Source organism: Salvelinus alpinus, chromosome 7 (genome assembly GCF_045679555.1).
Source record: "Salvelinus alpinus chromosome 7, SLU_Salpinus.1, whole genome shotgun sequence".
Lineage (NCBI taxonomy): Eukaryota > Metazoa > Chordata > Actinopteri > Salmoniformes > Salmonidae > Salvelinus > Salvelinus alpinus.
The window spans coordinates 21,326,087-21,345,044 of record NC_092092.1 but is presented as its reverse complement, the minus strand read 5'-3'; the positions used below and the strand labels follow the sequence as shown (position 1 = coordinate 21,345,044).

The 18,958-nt window shown below is 40.1% G+C and overlaps 1 long non-coding RNA gene across 1 annotated transcript in view; it reads left to right on the top strand.

Annotated features, from left to right (window-relative positions):
* The window catches only part of LOC139580567 (uncharacterized), a 44,187-nt gene that overhangs the window by 922 nt on the left and 24,307 nt on the right, over window positions 1–18,958 (top strand). The window contains exons 2-3 of the long non-coding RNA XR_011676065.1: window positions 1,737–1,835; window positions 2,285–2,356. This is a non-coding gene — a long non-coding RNA (uncharacterized lncRNA). The remainder of the gene's footprint in view (window positions 1–1,736; window positions 1,836–2,284; window positions 2,357–18,958) is intronic.

Below are 18,958 nucleotides of genomic sequence, written 5' to 3'. Positions count from 1 at the left end.
CAACAAATAAGATACGTAGGCCTACATTTTTGAGTAGAGAAAAATTGTCAACGACGAATGTTTCCTCGCATCAATTACTTTCAGATGTTAAGATTGATTCCAATTAGGCCAATAGGCCTACTTTGAATTTAGGTAGGCTAATCACGCATCCAAAATTATTTGGATATATTTGCTCAAAAATATAAAATATTTATGGTAGCCTTTGTCTCTATTTCTCTTTAATATTGTAGCATAGTTTAGTTTTACTCTTAATTCAGACCTATGTGCTCTAAATAAGACCCAGGAAACCGAGCCACATAATTGCAAGAAAATCAGTCCTTAGTGAAAGGACAGTGGTCTGTCTCGTATGCACCTGTAGGTTAAAATGCATGCATAATGTATAGCCTATAGTCATACATGGAATCATGCATTTTAACATGCCGATCGAAGGAAGAGGTGTTAAACAAATGAAAAACGCACACTCACTAGTTTCCATTTTATCATTAAGATGAATTATCTTGTAAGAAGACCCTTATCCGTTTTCATGTTGTGTTTTCACTCGCAAAAGGAACGTGTTTAATAAATTGACTTGGGTTTCGCCTGAAGCCAGTTTGCAGAGTGGTATTTCGGCATTAGCTTGACTGATGCTAATCATCAGGGGACAAGGCTGCTGAAATGGGTATTAATAAAAACAACGCTTCGATTTAATCGTGTAAACGAGTAGCCTATATGAAAAATTCCTAATTCAACCATATTAGACTGAGCATTAATGAGTTATATATTCCCCGTCTTCGTCCACTTAAAAATAAACTCTCACAAAGGGAATGTAATAATAATAATAATATTAGGCTAATAGGCTATATGCGTGTAATAATTAAACAATGATTATCATAAATCCAAGGCTACAAGATGAAAGGGAAACTGTGTAATAAATATTTAATAACTATGTTTAAAAAATAACCATTGCATATAACTTCCAATTGCCTATATCAAATGTATAAGTTCAATCAATGACACGAAATAGTGCTTCAAGACGGATCTAAAGGAGGGGTTAAGAAAACCCTTTTCATATAGCAAAAGTGAGAATCCAAACGTTGTTTGACAGACCAGCCACTTCGAGCGCTTTTAAATTCGCGTATCTTCTCTAACAATCTAGAAGAAACAGCTAAATGTCTCCGAATTGAACCATAACATGCATAAAGCTCCCAAATCGTTTATGATAACTTTTGCGATGACCGTGACAATGGTCGTCTGTCCCCCCCCCCTTTTTAGCACCATGTCTGATAATGACTGCTTGTGGGTAGACTATTTGACTATTGAGAAACGTTATTTTATGATCGTGTCTAATAGGTCATAGACTGTATAGGCATATAAAGACCTAGGCCAATTGCTCTAGCCACCATATAAAATAATATTTCATGAAATCCATTTGAAATTCTGTTCTGACATATAGGCCTTTATACATTAGCCCATGTGAAAAAAGTTTGCGTTATTAGGCCTAGCTATATGCTACTAAAAATAGTAATTTCACGAAAATCACATCAATCAATACGTCATTCTGTTTGCGAGCGCATTTAGGGATCATGAACTGAAAATGCTAAGAGCCAACTAGGCGTAGGCTACACATGGCTACAGTACAACTACAGAATAGGCCTATAGCCTATTGTTCCACCTCCTTGTCAACAGCAATGCAATGTCCTATACAGGCCTAGTGCTCCTTGCAGCTAAAGATGCGCCTATTAATTTATTCCTTGCAGGCGGAAAGTGCGCGCTGCAGGGCGACGGCGCAGTCACAAGCGCCCATCAAAGCCTCTGCTGCAAGCGGGAGGAACCTGGCAGTGACAGGCCGAATCAAGGTACCCGTCTCGCCTTGACAGTGTTTGTAAACCTCTTGTTTCCATGGATCATTTTGATCAGAGCTTCGCTGGGCCCGCGTGGCTCGTCAGAGCGGTGATTATTACAATGCTGATGAATGGGGATCGCGTTTCTTCTAATAGCCGCCCCCTATTTTCACAACCTCCCACCGCTAACCCGAGAGCTCTCTGCCACGACCTCCACTAATTGGACTGATTATTGCAAGATGTTTTGGGGGAGCGCAGGGTGGCTGCGGGACGTGGCTTTTCCGTGGCCTACCCCGAGACAGGCCCGACGTGGGTTGATGAGTTACATTCTTTCAGACATGTCATGTTGGGCAGACAGAGAGAACGAATTAAACCCAGGCGTTTGGTGTCTCTGCTGTTTAAGGATCTATGAATGAGGGCCTATGCAATAATTAAATGTTTATATCTACCTTGTTACCCAATAGGCCTACACAGGAAGGAGTACTGGAAGGACTGAGGAGATCTTGTCTTAATGTACAGACAGACCAGGAGGCAAGGTTGGTCAAATATGGTTCACGCAGTAGATGATAGGCTATCAATAACACAGACCTAGCTGATTTTTAGAGCTGTTTTGAAATAAGACCTACGCTACTCACGAATATGCCAGGTTATTCTATATTCTCATTAAGAAACACATATCGAACAATTGATTATGAGTATAGCCTATCCCTATAGGCTATGTAGCGTAAGATTTAGGCTACTCTGATTTACAGAATTACGCATGGACATTCTCTTGGGCATTCTGTACAAATCTCAGATCACAGATTAGATCTGCGCACAACGCAGGTGTGAGCGATCACTGGAGCAACAAGTGGCTTTCTTCAACCTTTCCACGGGGGCTGGAGTGTGGGCCCTGGGCCGCTACTGAGACTAATTATTTCAATCAATCATTTGATTTGATTCCTGTTTATTTTCAGTGCTCGCTTAGTTACTTCACCCGTACACTGAATCTATTATGCATTTTCCCTTCACATCCATAGCACGAACTATAATTTGAAGTGGAGTGCTACTCCAGCACCCCTGATACTTCACGCTTGGTAACCTTTATTGTCCCCGGAGACGCAGGCTGCGCGTGACATCTCATGGGCTGCCTCTTGTCAAGGCGCTAGGTGAAAGCGCAAGTAGCTGTGTGGATACAGCTACCTTATGTAAAGCGTGTGCAGTTTTGGAGACCAATTTAGGCCCATTAACTCTGGTCTTATAGGCCTACATACACGGACAAAATATAGCCTATTCCAGAGCCTCTCAAAGTGTGATATTATTATTTTTATTATAGGCCAGCGTCTGCGTAAATTGCATTAAAAAAAAACTTTTAACAAACAAACGCCGTCTGAATCGCGGGCGTCACTGTTTTGTCAGGAAGAAGACCTTTGAATAGAGGAGAGCACCTGCGGTCTGCATTTTCCCCTGTTGATAGGCCTCCAAAACAGCCAAAAGGGTTTTAAGTTGTTTAATGAGAAAACAAACTATTGTCCACATAGATTCTCACAAGGGCTAGGGTAGTCTTTATAGTTTATACTCACAGTAAGTGCAAAGTAGAGTGAAACATGTAAACATTTTTATCAAACATTTTAGGGTAGGCTTACATTAACTTGCCACTACGCTATAGAAACAACTTATCGATGATTTACACCAAAATATTTGATGATAGAGATAATGAAGGAAAAAATGAAAGAAATATATTATTATTATTATTTAGATGGTTGGTTATACAAAGTGACGAATTAATTATAGCAGTAGTCACTAGCAGTAGTACAACTCAGTAGCCTATTCAAATTGTGTTGTTTTGCAGGTAGGTCTATTGCTAATCACAAAATGTAATTCTGATGACACTGCAGAAGGCACCCCTGAGGCAACATGGCCCATAGAGCGAAACATCAAACCTCCTGAAACCATGTCCCAGCACTGTATAACATTTCTCAGGGACCAATGCACGCGTTCAAAGGCAGAATGGGCGAACTACACGGACAAAACACATACTTAATTGGCACTTTATTGAAATCGTTGCTGGTGGCAAAAAACATTGTGATTTGATTGTCAGCTTGTTTTGTCTATTGACCTCTCTCACCCTTCATGGCATCTTTGTTCTTTAAGATGTGAGACTAATGATATACACACTATAGATGATGAATTTTGACACAAATGTTAAATTCCCTTAAATATTGGTGAATAAACACGTTTTTCTATCTCTTTCAAGAAAACCAAGCAAACACTTTTTTTTTAGAATTACTGAAAAAGTCTGCTTCAGACTTCTCCCATTTATTCAAATTCTATTTCAGCATTATCTGCCAACTTTTCTTACTAAGCTGTACATTTATTTTCTCAGCGTTTCGCAATAGACTCAATGACTATTTTAATCATTTTAGTATTATTTTTGGATGATCATTTAATTATTTAACCCTTATCCAAAACATCATCCATTCAGATTCTCCAAACAAGGAACAGGCAAGTTGGAGATACATCTTATAGCTACTCGTTTCAGTGCTTATTAGAATTTCAGATTCAGATTCAAATTCAGAACAAGAAAATCTAAAATGTATCTATTTTCCTCCTGAGTTGATGTTATTGTTTAATGAGCATTAGACTAGATGAATACACTGGGTGATAGGGAAGGGTTTCTTTACAGTGCCCTCATTACCTCTGCTTCCCCATATGGGCATATGATAGGCTGGATAGGTGTACTGCACTCATCTGCTGTGTGGGACAGAGAAAAGGCTTTTACCTGGGCACCTAACAAGGAGTTTAGGGTCAGCTAAGATGGCTTCTACCGCAGAGGATGTTGTTACAATCTGATGCCTCTCATCAACCAGCTTGTGCTCTTTTCTCAATCTCTCCTCTCACATATACTATGACTACAATGGCCTGTTACAGTCTGGGAGGGTATCTCTTTACGTATACTGTAAGGCAGTTTGCTCTCTGGTCATAGAAACCTGCAACATCGCTTAATGTTTTCCCCTTATGCAAGGTCCCTTTTATAGACCATGGACTTTATATGTCAGGAAAGATTTTATTAACATTGATCCACAGTAATTAGTTATGTGCTAATGCTGAGTTTGTATCCATTCCTGTCCTCTGGATTTTACTGCGATTTGTGGTTTCACTTGAAACTAGGAGTTCATGGGGTGTCACAAGCCACATGGCCAGTAAATACTTCCACGATACAGTCAGTTGTAGTAATGTATGATACTGCTGCACCATATAAGTACAGTACAGAATGCAGGACATACTGTAGGCCTACATGTTTTTGTCATATACAGACCATTGACCAATTGATCTTGACTCATTGTTAGCTATTATCATGTCATGCTTTACTGTACTTTGAAGGACTGTTTTATGCGTTTGCGTGCAGCATTAAAACATGTTCACCTCCTTCCAGTACAGTAAGTTCATGAGTTCAAGCAGTGTTTCCCCTAGGATTTTTTTCAGCAGCGATGGGGACTTCCCCGACCAAAATATTTAAAGGCCCTCCTCTTGGCCCCGGAGACAAAATGTTGCTGTTTTAAAGCTAGTTTCATGCAGTTCTACACATTTTGTCAAGGCTTATGCAGTGTTCCTATGCTATCTGAGTGACTCAAACATAACAAAATCAATGGAGGCCCCATGCCATGCTATTCTTGGAATTTTAGATTCGCTCTGACTATCTAGTTTTTATTTAGGTAATTATTAGTTTTCAAATATGATCTTGTTAACAAATATATAGCTCCATAATATTTTCTACATACTATATTTCTGGTTTTAGTCTTTTAAGTTTACACTGAAAACGTTTACCATTCTGAATTATTAATATTTTTTTGAGTGGCAGCAATGATTTAATGAACATAGGGGGAACACTGAGTTCAAGACAACGGCAGTTATTGCCTAGTTTTCTCTATGTATAGCGGAATAGCGTAGATTAGAATCAATACATTAGAACTTCTATAGTGTCTTACACCAATCCAAACTATGGCTGATCCATCCTTCTGAACACGTGTCTTTAGCATCAGAAAGAAAACTCTATAATTGTATTCTTTTCATAATAATGAGTTCCTTCTCAAGATCTCAGATTGTCCATCAAGCATGTCAGTATTTACAGTGGAGTGCCTTTAATTGTGTTATATAAAAACATGTATAGATTAGGCAAGAGATATTTGATTTGTAAATAAACGTATACATACTTGTTTTTATATGGAGGAGTGGAATTTCATGATTGTTTTTTAATTCAGCCAGTCTGGCAAATTAAACGCCTGCAAAATTCAGGAAGCTAACAATTACAATCAATTTGAGTGTGCAACCACAGTATACACCAGGAAATGGCCCATATGTGTCATTACAGATACAGTAGTTTCCCTTTCTACTGCTGCTTTTGCTAATGTTAACATGGAAATTAATCATTTTCCTGTTGACCAAAACATTAGATATTTTTTAACACAACTCATTTAGATTAATTCCTAGAACGGATCCTTCTTTGTAACAAACTATTCGATTCATCAAAATTGACTTTTCCCATAAAAGTTCAGATGTTCTGAGTCAACTATGTAAGATTTGTTCACCTTATTTCTTCCAAAGTAATAACATATGGCCCTGTAACTGACCTCAGATATTTCACTTGTTTCTCACTTCTGCAAGTCAGTATCACGTTCAATCATCATTGAGGTGGCATAATGTGTCAGATTGTGACCTTAATGGTCAGTCTGCCTTTCAATGTGGATAAAACTCAACACACTGGTGTGTGGTTCTGGGGTGAAATACCATGAAACGTTTTATTATGATATTTTGTATTTTGAGAATGTTACTCATTTTACATTTGATAATATTGACATTATATTGTTATTCTTCACCTTGTGTTATTCAAACCCTGATTGTCAATGAGCAGTATGAATGAAAATTAAATGTACATTAGTTGAAGTTCAATAAATGATACTGTACTGAGAATTCATTCTTAAATGGTTCTTCCTCAGCTCTTAATGTTCCTTGGAGAACTCTTGCCCAAAAAATAACCGTTGAGTGAAGTGTGGGGTTCTTGATGTGGCATCTACGGTTCTTCAGAAATGTATGGTTCTTGAAATGTATGGAAGCCTGGAGATGTGTCCCTTTCATAGCACACTGCAAATTGGCCAGTGTTAAATAGTGTTGAGTTTTCAGTGTAACATTTCTACTGTTGATTCAAGAGTTAAAGTAACACTGTAAAGAGTTAAATTAACACTCAGTGGTGTAAAATAACCCCAGGGTTGGTGTTAATAACCAGAGTTGAACCAAAACTACACTCATCATTATCATATTTCCCAGCATGCTCTATTGCCGGTATATTTTTTTGAATTGTTTATTTCAATATCAATGTTTTTGCATGTACATTGATTGATTAATTAATCGTATGCATCTCAAATATAAATAACAAGCATTTTTCTGAAATATTCCAATCTGTTACTTGGCTTATTGCACCTGGTACTGAAATGGTTGTTCCAGTTGAGATGTTTAAGGTCTAGTCTTTCCAAGCCTGGCCGTTATTCTTGATGCAGGTTGCGAGTGAATAAAAATTCTAAATAATATGACTTGCAGGCCTGATGTGGGTAAAACTAGACCCTCAAAAGAAGGCCTTATAAAATATGCTGAGTGTACAAAACATTAGGAACACCTGCTCTTTCCATGACAGACTGACCAGATTAATCTAGGTGAAAGCTATGCTCCCTTACTGATGTCACTTGTTGAATCCACTTTATAAGTGTAGATGAAGGGGAGGAGATAATTGAGACATGGATTGTGTATGTGTGCCATTCAGAGGGTGAATGAGCATGATAAAATATTTAAGTGCCTTTGAACAGGGTATGGTAGTAGGTGCCAGGCGCAATGATTTGAGTGCGTCAAGAACTGCAACGCTGCTGTGTTTTTCACGCTCAACAGTTTCCTGTGTGTATCAAGAATGGTCCACTACTTAAAGGACATCCAGAGAACTTGACACAACTGTGGAAAGCATTGGAGTCAACATGGGCCAGCATCCCTGTGGAACGCTTGACACCTTGTAGAGTCCATGCCACAATGAATTGAGGCTGTTCTGAGGGCAAAAAGGGGGTGTGCAACTCCATATTAGGAAGGTGTTCTTAATGTTTGGTATACTCAGTGTATGTATTGTATTGTCTTAAATAATTACATTTCAATTACAACATATTCACTTAGGATCTCACTTGGTGAAGGTCACAGGACTGAAAATGAATGAATGCAACAAGCATGTCTTTGTCACAAGCAAACACAGTCATGGGTGGTACTGGTATCTAAAATCCACTCGAATGGCACACTGGGGAATATGCGAAAAAGGCCCTACAGCAGGGCTATTCAATTCTGGTCCTATTTTGCATGGTTCTTCAGAGACCCTAAAATGGTTATCCTATGGCATCGCTCTCAAGAACCTTATTTGGTTCCAACTTGCACCTTTATTTTTAACAGTGTGATATGAAGGCAATGCTAACTTTTTTTGAATTGGTTGTTTCTTAAAGACTATTTTCAGCATTATTCATTTAAAATCAGACAAACCTGTTTTAGCAAACATATTTATGTATAATTAATATCTCAGTAGAAAGCCCTTAAGTATTTCAAAAACAGGGATAGTTTATTAGGCCCAAAAGGAAACGATATTGAACTATGATTATTTCCTAGATAAAAAGAACACACATACAACTTCAGAATGTGTAACAACATCTAACAGCACAAAAATGTAGGCGTATCTGTTTCTGACGTTTTAATGGGATTGATTAATAGTTAAAAAACTGCTATTGTAAGCATGTCTCTAGCTGTCTACAGCAGAGCCATACATTTAAATATATGTCTTTGGTCTACAGTATATACAGTATCATGGTCTGTACATGAAGTACATATAGCGGGGGAGTATACATTTTTTGTAGGATGAGGTTTACTGAAGACGTGCTTCCCTGCATGCAGAGGAAAATATGGCCTTCACTGGGAGAGGGGGGGGATTACTGTCAGTTGCTCACAAATTGCAATAATACCCGGAGCTCGGCCACCCACACACGCGTTGAGAGACAAGTGATAAATTGCTACATGTGTCCATTCCACATTGGCAACTCGTGACCCTTAAACGGGCAACACTATATCCATTCTTTTCACTGACACTTAGAAAAAGCATGTGTGAATTACCAACCCCTCTGAAACCTGTTTATTTATAATTGGTTATAACATGTATGAAAATAATGAAATATATTTTTCTTTCATTTAATGTATTTGTTGATAAGATGACTTTGTATATGTACTGTATACCATCTAATGGGTATCTTTAATGAGTATAAACAGCTTCAGTGGAGCAAAAACACCGATCAGGCTACCATACATGTACAGTAACATCCCCACTCCTCTGTTCACTCTTCTCCCTCACACCCAGCAGATGGCTAATCGAGTAACAGAATTTAATGAGCACTGCTGAAAGTAATAATGAAATATGGCCCTTTTGTCTTCATATTGTCATCTTAACTGTCAGGACCTGCATCCATTCAGCATATAATATTAATCAACTAGGAAATGGGGAAGCTTATACCACATTCATATTCGTTTCCTGTCTTGGCTGGTGGAAAGGCACAGTGTTCAAATTGTATCTCCCCTCAGTGCATCAGTGAAGGAATGGAGTGTGGGTGGACTGCATCTGTGGGGGGGGGGGGGGGGGGGGGGCTCTTTAGCTCCAGTAGTGAAGACAGTAGAGAATTCAATGCTCAGGCATTAAAGCTGACTTAACACCCTCAGGTCAGGGCACATGAAAGACCTAATCACTGGGAGTAAGATCCGTCTGTCTGCACACACTCTGCAGCTGGCGCAGGAGGAGAGGCAAGGCGGCAGGCTATGTGTGTGTGTGCACACATGCATAAGTGAATGTGTGTGTGTGTGTGTGTGTGTGTGTGTGTGTGTGTGTGTGTGTGTGTGTGTGTGTGTGTGTGTGTGTGTGTGTGTGTGTGTGAGCGAGAGATAGAGAGAATGACTGAGCCTCCCAGTGCTACAGAGCATGTGTGCAGTACACTGTACCGACCAACAGTACACACAGTGTCTTCAGAAAGTATTCACACCCATTGACTTTTTCCACATTTTGTTGTGTTTAAGCCTGAATTTAAAATGGATTAAATTTAGATTTTGTGTCACTGATCTACACACAATACCCCATAATGTCCAAGTTGAATTTTGTTTGTAGAACAGTTTAAAAATGTAAAAAAATTCAAAGCTGAAATGTCTTGAGTCAAAACTCACTTCACTCCCGCATATACAGTACATAGAGTGATGCTGGTGCTGCTGGTGCTGAAGAACTGCAGAACTGAAGTAAATCGTACAATCTGGCCAGGTTAATACCAAGATTTTAATTTGGTAACATCGCACAGTGTGACGTGATAATCGTAAAATACTGAATCCGATGTACAGTCTGTAAAGGCCTTTAACAAATTGCATAATAAGTTGCATGGACTCATTCCGTGTTCAATAATAGTGGTTAACATGATTTTTGATTGACTACCCCATCTTTGTATCCCACACATACAATTATCTGTAAGGTCCCTCAATCGAGTAGTACATTTCTAGCACAGATTCAACAACAAAGACCAGGGAGGTTTTTCAATACCTCACAACGAAGGCATTCAAAATGCCTTGATAGACGTGAAAAAAAGAAGAGAAAAAAGCAGACGTGGAATATCCCTTTGAGCATGTTGACGTCATTAATTGGGCTTTGGAAGCTGTATCAATATACCCAGTCACCACAAAGATACAGGCGCCATTCCTAAATTTATTTTTGTAATGGCTGTGATAAGAGAAAACTGAGGATGGATCAACAACTTTGTAGTTACTTCACAATACTAACCTAAATGACAGAGAGAAAAGGAAGCCTGTACAAAATAAAACATTTCCAAAACATGCATCCTGTTGCAACAAGAGACTTAAGTAAATAATGTAGCAAAGAAATACACCTTTTGTCCTGAATACAAAGCTTTATGTTTAGGGCAAATCCACATCTCTGAGTACCACTCTTCATATTTTCAAGCATGTTGGGGGCTGCATCATGTTATGGGTATGGTTGTCATCGGCAAGGACTAGGGAGTTTTTTAGGATAAAAAGAAACAGAATACAGCTATAAGCAAAGGCAAAATCCTAGAGGAAAACCTGGTTCAGTCTGCTTTCCACCAGACACTGGGAGAAAAATTCACCTTTCAACAGGACAATAACCCAAAACACAAGGCCAAATCTACACTGGAGTTGCTTACCAAGATGACATTAAATGTTCCCAGAGAGACCTAGTTACAGTTTGGATTTTAATCCGCTTGAAAATCTATGGCAAGACATGAAAATAGCTGTCTAGCAATGATCAACAATCAACTTGACAGAGCTTGAAGAATTTTTAAATAATAATGGGCAAATATTGTAAAATCCAGGTGTGCAAAGCCCTTAGAGACTTACCCAAAAAGACTCACAGCTGTAGTCACTGCCAAAGGTGCTTCTACAAAGTATTGACTCAGGGATGTGAATACTTATTTAAATTAGATATTTCTGTATTTCATTTTCAATACATTTGTAAAAATGTCTAAAAACATGTTTGATTTCAGGCTGTAACACAACAAAACGTGGAATAAGTAAAAGGGTATGAATACTTTCTGAAGCCAATGACCTTTCAACTCTCTAGTAGCAATGAGGCCTGCAGCCCCAAGATACGGTTCTGTGTGAAGTTATGGCCCAAAATAAAATAAAATAAATCTATAAAGCAGTACAAAACCTTTGTCAAAAAAGCAGGAGGATATTTATTATGGCAAACGTCACTTACGTGCTTCCTGCAAGCGGCAGCCTGTGCTGTGTGTTCCACCTCGGGGAGCTGTGCGCGGGGGTCAGGGTTTGGTTTGCAGGCCAGCCTCGACCCACGCTGAGGGGGAAGGCCACCGCAGTCATATTTACATCAAGTACTGTAATATTATCAATAAAAGCCTGGAGCCAGGCACCTTGCTGTAACTCACAGCAGACAATTGGCTGTGCAGCTGTTCTGGCCTCGTCCTCCTCAGGGCAAAGGGGGAGGACGCTGGGTCGGTGAGGAGGAGAGGAGGGAGGATGGAGGTGAAAAGGGGAGGGAAGGGGAGAGGAGGGGGTGAAAGATGGGCGTCCCAGCTAAGACTGTGCACGAATCTAATCCTCAGGTCAAATTGTGGCTTGTTGTCCTTTGTGTGAGATTTGGCAACACGTCCAGGGAGTTGGGGAATATTAATGAGAAGATATACAGTAGGTGACAACAAGTGAATTTGTGAGTTTATTTGGTTATAATGAGGCAAAACAGTTGTACTGATCTCATTGTGTATTTGGTGAATTCGTCATTAGTTGAAATGATTGGATAACTAACAGACAGTAGCTTTAAAATCAAAAGTAGAAATATTATTTTACATGATACTGCAGTGACATTCCACTCTGTCCCTGGTAGACAGTGTTACTTGGCTTCCAGCAGCAGGTTATCTATATGACCTCATTACATGACCTCATCAGCCAGAGATAACAGCAGGCCTCAGTCCACCTGAGCTGGACCAAATGAAGAGCATGAATAATAACCAGTCTCCTATCTGAAAACACACCCCATGTACTGTAACACCGCATTGTAAACAGATAATTTTTAAAACAGTTCCACGAAGTGAACATAAGGATACATATGCAAATATTTAATGAACAAATAGATTTCATGAAAAAATATTTGTGGGACAATTCAGAGAAAAAGTTTGATAGCGAGTTTGATTGAAATTCTCACCAAGTTGGAGGAGTTGGGGTGGGAAGGCTGAGTGTGTATCATTTACATGTTGCGAGGGGAAGTGGCATGAGATACTTAAAGACGAAAATTGCCCCACTTAGCCAAACAAACTGCCCTGCGTTAACCCAAGCTCTCTAATGGCCAATAAAACCAGGATGTTCGTCTCCCTCCTTGGTCTTGCAAAAACTAGGCAGAAATTAGCCAGCGTAAATAAATTCCAGTGGAGGTCGAGTTAATGACTGCTTATTTCTGGACGTCTCGTGAAGGTCAGTAAGGTCTGGAACAGATAGGATGTACATAATAGGCCTAACATGCCTTTTATAAGCCCTCGCTCGTTTGAACTTAAAACCACTGGGAGAGAACACAGACCCTCACATAAAAACACACTGAATTCTGAACGTCGACTTTGAAGTTTTCTGTCTGACCTCTCTGTTACAGGCACGTCTTCCCCCCTCTCCCTCTCCATCCCAAATTCCCCCTGACTCGCATTCAAATGATCATCCAGTGTCACTCAGTAAATTCACTTTCCTTGAAAACTGTTTGAACATCACATTTTCCCCTTTTTGTCTAGATACACAGAACTCAGTCATTCTAAGTTGACGAATAATGTAGTTTATTGGGGTGGTGGTTGAGGTGGGGATTGGGGTGTGGGGGCCTGGGTGTCCTTCTAATGGTTTCTTTGGAAACCATATGTCCTTCATGTCAGCTCTACAGTTACAGTTTAGGCTAGAGTGAAAGACAGACAAGTTGTAAAATAAGAGGCCTTAGGGCTTTTTAAAACAGATCTCACTGTATTTCGTTACCGTCAATAAATTTAGCCCTGCGATAGTGCTGATATAAATTAGGGGTCCTGTTCAGCTGTAACTATACATCCCAAGGTGTCATTGTTGCAGCGGCTCCGCGTCTCACTGCACACTCACACATTGGGTAATTAGAGGGCCACTTCTCCAGCCAGTGCCTTTTCTCTCTGGGTCACTGATAGCAAAGGGGTCTTAAACTTTATATTCCCTGATGGAGCGGAAAAGCTAGCGCAACCTTACAGTTTGATGTTTTGGCAAAATCTCATTACGGAACCTTTCTTTTTTAGGGCGTAGAGTGTTTAACTGGAGTGGAAGGGGTAATTGTAAGATCCAGGGTGTTGTTTCCATGTGCCGGCCAAGTTTGAGGGCCTCATAAATGCTAACAGATACTGCAAACCCAATTTAGACTCAATGTAAAACTTTACACTGTACATGTAAAAGGATGCGAGGGAAAATGTTTGTTGTATTACCCAGACTGTTCTTATAGTTCACAGCAGGCCTGTTTCCCCTGTATATTCACATAGACAAATACAGTGACTGGATAAATACAAACAAATTTAGATAAATATATAGTCTGTTAGTCTGTTCATCTCTATGATTAACCACCCTTATTTTTAAACATTTATAAAATACACGTACACATTTTATTGTATTGAAATAATATTTATTAAAGTGAATAAGTCATATATTATTTTATCATAAACATAACTATTGTTATTATTAATAGCATTAGTAGTCATAGTCGTTGCAGTAGTCAAATTTGTATTAGTAAATATTTCTACTCTAATAGCTATCAAAGCTACAGTGTACATCTTCAGTGAATCTCCTGGAATACTTTTTTTAAAGCTATTTCCTTAGTGGGAGAGGATAAATGTGGCACTTAGTTTTACAGGATCCACTGAGTGAAAACTGCCCATGAGTAGTAATTTCCATTCAAAAATGCTCTCTCTGTGAATTACCAGATAGGCAGCTTTGAAAGCTTATCTTGTGCATCTCAGCATATTTGAAGACTTTTTTCATATGTAATCTTGGAAGTAATTTAATAAATTCAGCCAGCCCCGTGTGGGATTAGAAGACGTTGGCTCAGTCGGCGAAGGCTTTTATGGAAAGACATTCTAGCCAGAGTCAATGCTAATTGAATGAGCCGACACATTTACCTGTGTCTCACCTTTCCTGTTTGTAGCCACACTCCAAACTGCACTTATGAAAGACCCCATCCAGTTTGTTTTCACAATCTATTTATTTTTTCCCTCGAAAATGAAATATTCTGTGTTCGTTTAAGCCGTTTCTTGCCAGGACGAGAACTTCTCATTGGAAACGGGGGTTAAGCTTTCGACAGACAGAGCAAGGAAAACCTTTTGAAAGAGGGATCCAAGAGAAATAGAAAACACTCGCTTTTGGCTCTGTGGTCAAACATGGGTGTAGAGGACAGGCTGGCACTTGGCCCGGAGAGTGTGAGCGCCCCTGCCCTCTCCGAGATTAAACCGTGCCAGCAGTCACACTGAACAAGTGGGCACAGAGGCACAGGAAGACAGACAGACAGACAGACAGACAGACAGACAGACAGACAGACAGACAGACAGACAGACAGACAGACAGACAGACAGACAGACAGACAGACAGACAGACAGACAGACAGACAGACAGACAGACAGACAGACAGACAGACAGACAGACAGACAGACAGACAGACAGACAGACAGAGAAGCTCAGGGTGGATCCGCAAATAAGGTCGGAAAGACATGGAATGGTGGAACAGCAAATGATACGGGATCCTCTTATTTCCCAAATGTTTTCTGCTGCTGCAACTAGAACGGTAAGGCCTGCCTGCTCTGAGTGACAGTGGTGCAGAGGGAAGCTGACATTGTTGAAGTATAAATTTCACAGTTTGTGTTTTTGGAAAAACAGCGAGTCAGATCAGTCCCTCTCGATTGGGGAGATGGGCCTGACCCGCAGTCGACCTGGCGGTGGAGACCTTTTTTTTTATTGGCCAGTCAAGTTAAATTTATAAAGGCAACGCAACTCAATTCATGGTTTCTCAAAACTACAGTTCATCTCACGTTTAGGGTTAGTGCACACACACCACTGTCCATATTTTTCACTGTCTCTAGCACTTTTGACTTTGATGTAAAAATCCCATGAACTTTTCCTAAATAGTACGGCCGAATAATCTGAAGTCTTGGGTTATATGTCTAGCTACACATAGACTAGATTATAGAATAAAGTCTAAACAAATAGTGTATGCTCAGAGAAGTGTGCAAATTACACAACAGAGGCACAACCCATACACACCTCCACCCCCACACACACACACACACACACACACACACACACACACACACACACACACACACACACACACACACACACACACACACACACACACACACACACACACACACTCACACTCACACACACACACACACACACACACACACACACACACTTCTCCTGAACCCTCCACAAAGGAAGAGCTCTGAGGTATTGCGACAACCCTTGTGATTGATGGGTAAAACAAAACCTTCCTGTAATAAAAGGAAACACTGTGCAACAAAAGATGGCATTCTAAAAATCCTCTATCAATATCCAAATATGGATCACTTGAGTATGAGGAGAAAAGAAAGGAAAACTATACGGTATTGTGTGAATTCATCTGGTGAATGGACCAGACCAGTGCAGGATTATTAAGTGGAGGACAGATTCCTTTTCAGGACTAGAAAACCAAAGTCTGGAATCAATCTGTGATGATACCCCTTGAGCCACCCCATGCTATTTTACAGCCTCCCAAGTTTATGCCTTCTGTTGTTTTATCAGTTGTGGATGATACATTTTTTTCACTCTACCTGCTCACAAGTTCTTTACCAGAGAGCTGAAACATTATAGCGGTAATAAATACTGAAAGGGGTGTAGCTTTCTGCCCCCAACTTGTCCCTCGGCCCCTCTCTGGTCCCCTGGGACTTGGGCTGATATGCATCAGTCTTGTCCTACCCTCGGACGCACATCAAACTCCCACACACTTCTTCTCTTTCTTCCACTCTGACTCTTTCCCTCTTTCTCTCTCTCTCCCTCTCTCAGATAACTTAGCCTATTGAATCATGTCTCAGTTCAGTAGTTGAACAAGTGCAACAACACCTATGTTGGGCCAGAATCTATCCAGCAGGGCTTTATGGTCAAGGAAGAGGCTGGATTTATAGAGTGAACAGACTCGCCGGCTGGCTTCAAGTTCTGACCGCAGCTCCTTGAACAGACAGACAGCTCATTGTTCCTCAGTGACTCGCCCGGTGCGCTTAATTAAAGCTAAATTGCGGGAATGCCCCGCAACTTTGGAGCACAGGCCCTCTCCATCCACCAAGGATTGGGCTTCCTCTAGCTCTGCTCTGAGGATGTCTGGATTCTGTCTTTTATCAACTTGTTCAGGAAATTAGAGCCACCCCTACCGCACTCGACCCCTATGGAGTTACATACACACGCACACACAAACACCAGAAAGGCAGCATCCATGCACCACACACACACAAATTAAGAGAGTTAATTCAGGTAAATTGGTCATGCATGTGGGATGTCTGTTCCCTACTGGCCTGCTTGAGGGTTGTGGTAGGATATGGGTTATAGCACATCAGCCTTGAAAACAAGAACAGAATTTGAATAGAAGTGAGTCGTTCCATGTCATTTCAGCAAGCCATGACACCCACCATCTCAGGTAGTTATGAAATTGTTTCTGTAGTTAGAAACAGGTAAGATTCACATTCCTGAAACATTATTTTGTTGAAATTAAATTGTATCTCTGAGAAATGAAGCTAATTGATTGCACCCAAATTGGCCATTTTAATTTATAGGATTCAGAAAATATTAAATAAAGAAAGTACCCAACATTCGAGTTGGACCAAACTTCTTCCTACTAATGAGTAAGACATGAGGAATCTCAAAAAAATTGTCAAAAGCCACCCCCGGACCCCCCACACCCCAACAACCAGTATACAGTATCAGTTCTCTATGTTTGACAAGTAGTATGAAGCTGTGGCTTGGAGTATTGCTTCTCTATACTATGTAATGTATTCCCTATGAATATAGTGATGTTTTTTTCCCCTCTTCAGAGAAATTTGTCATTGAAGTTGCTTGCATAATTTACCATAAAGTAGTGTGAAAGCACCAGGTTTTGACCACTAGATACCACTACAGTGATCCCTCGCCACTTCGCGGTTCACTTATCGCGGATTCGCTATTTCGCGGATTTTCATAATGCATTTTTTATTTTTTTTTGGTGCATTGTGCTCTGCATTCTGATTCGCTAAAAACTCACTCCCGCTTCTTGTATCAAAACATGCTACGAATTGTGCTATCATTTTGTCGTCTCGTGCAGTTATGTGTACGTACATAAAACAGCTTGGCAAATTTACATTAAGTTGGCCAGGAAGGAAGGAAGGACTAACGCTTGGTCGCTTAGCAACCATGGTGCGAATGGCCACTGAACTTAAGCGAGTAGCTGAGGAATGGGACCCTTTGATGAGCCGTTCATTACAGTTCTCCAACGTAATCGATGGTGGCATGTCGGTGTACAAGGATCTTTTTGCAAAGAAGAAAAAAGAGCGACAACAGCTGCCTATCACTATGCTCTTCTCCCGAACAAACACACCTGCACCGCGGGCTTCAGAAGAAGAGAACACTGCAGAGCGCAGTCAGGATGCAGCGGCCCAGTCTGAAGAGCAGTGAAACGGCCTACACGTGAGTCACTGTATTTGTATACATGTAATAGTTGCTAATTGTAAAAAAAAAAGAAGTTTTCTATTTCGCGGATTTCACTTATCGCGGGTCATTTTCGGAACGTAACCCCCGCGATAAACGAGGGATTACTGTATTCCTGCTATACCGCCACACTATTTTATCCATTTTGCTGTTCTCTTGTGTTTATTAAATAGATCACAACATTTCCTTCGCAACATTGAGTAGAAAACCAATAGATTTTGCTCATGATGAAAATAAATTGTTTGGTCATCCTCACAATTCAAATCAGTCTTTCATGAAAGCAATTCAGTTTGTCTTTCTTTTAAACTTAATCCGTGTCAAGGAAACGGCCCCTTCATGTGTGGTTTATTCCCATCAAAAAAGGTCTGGATTAGTTCCTGGTGAACAAGCAAACCATTAGGCTATAGCAGTGGTTTCAATTGTATTGTCTCTATTGGTCTTCAATGCTCCCAAAGACACACTGAATAGAGTTCTGCAATTGTAATGGTATTGGGTTAGACTGGGTTTAATGGCAAATGTCACTAATCACAATACAACTGTTTCCTAATAATAAAATAAAAAAACATGACTGCCATTCAATTAATTATTTTATTAGGGCTGTCACAATATTTTAGTCCCTACCCAATTTGTCCATCAATGTTTTGGACTTGTAGGAAAAGTATTAATATGAGAATGGCACCATAGGGATAGCCCTCTCAGAGAGTGGCCACTTGTTGGACTATTCAAGGAGTTGAGCTGAGGCATTAGGCTGCTAAGAGAAGGAAAAACTGTATTGCTTTTGCGGAGGACTGGCTTGGTACATGGTACATTCACACTACATTATG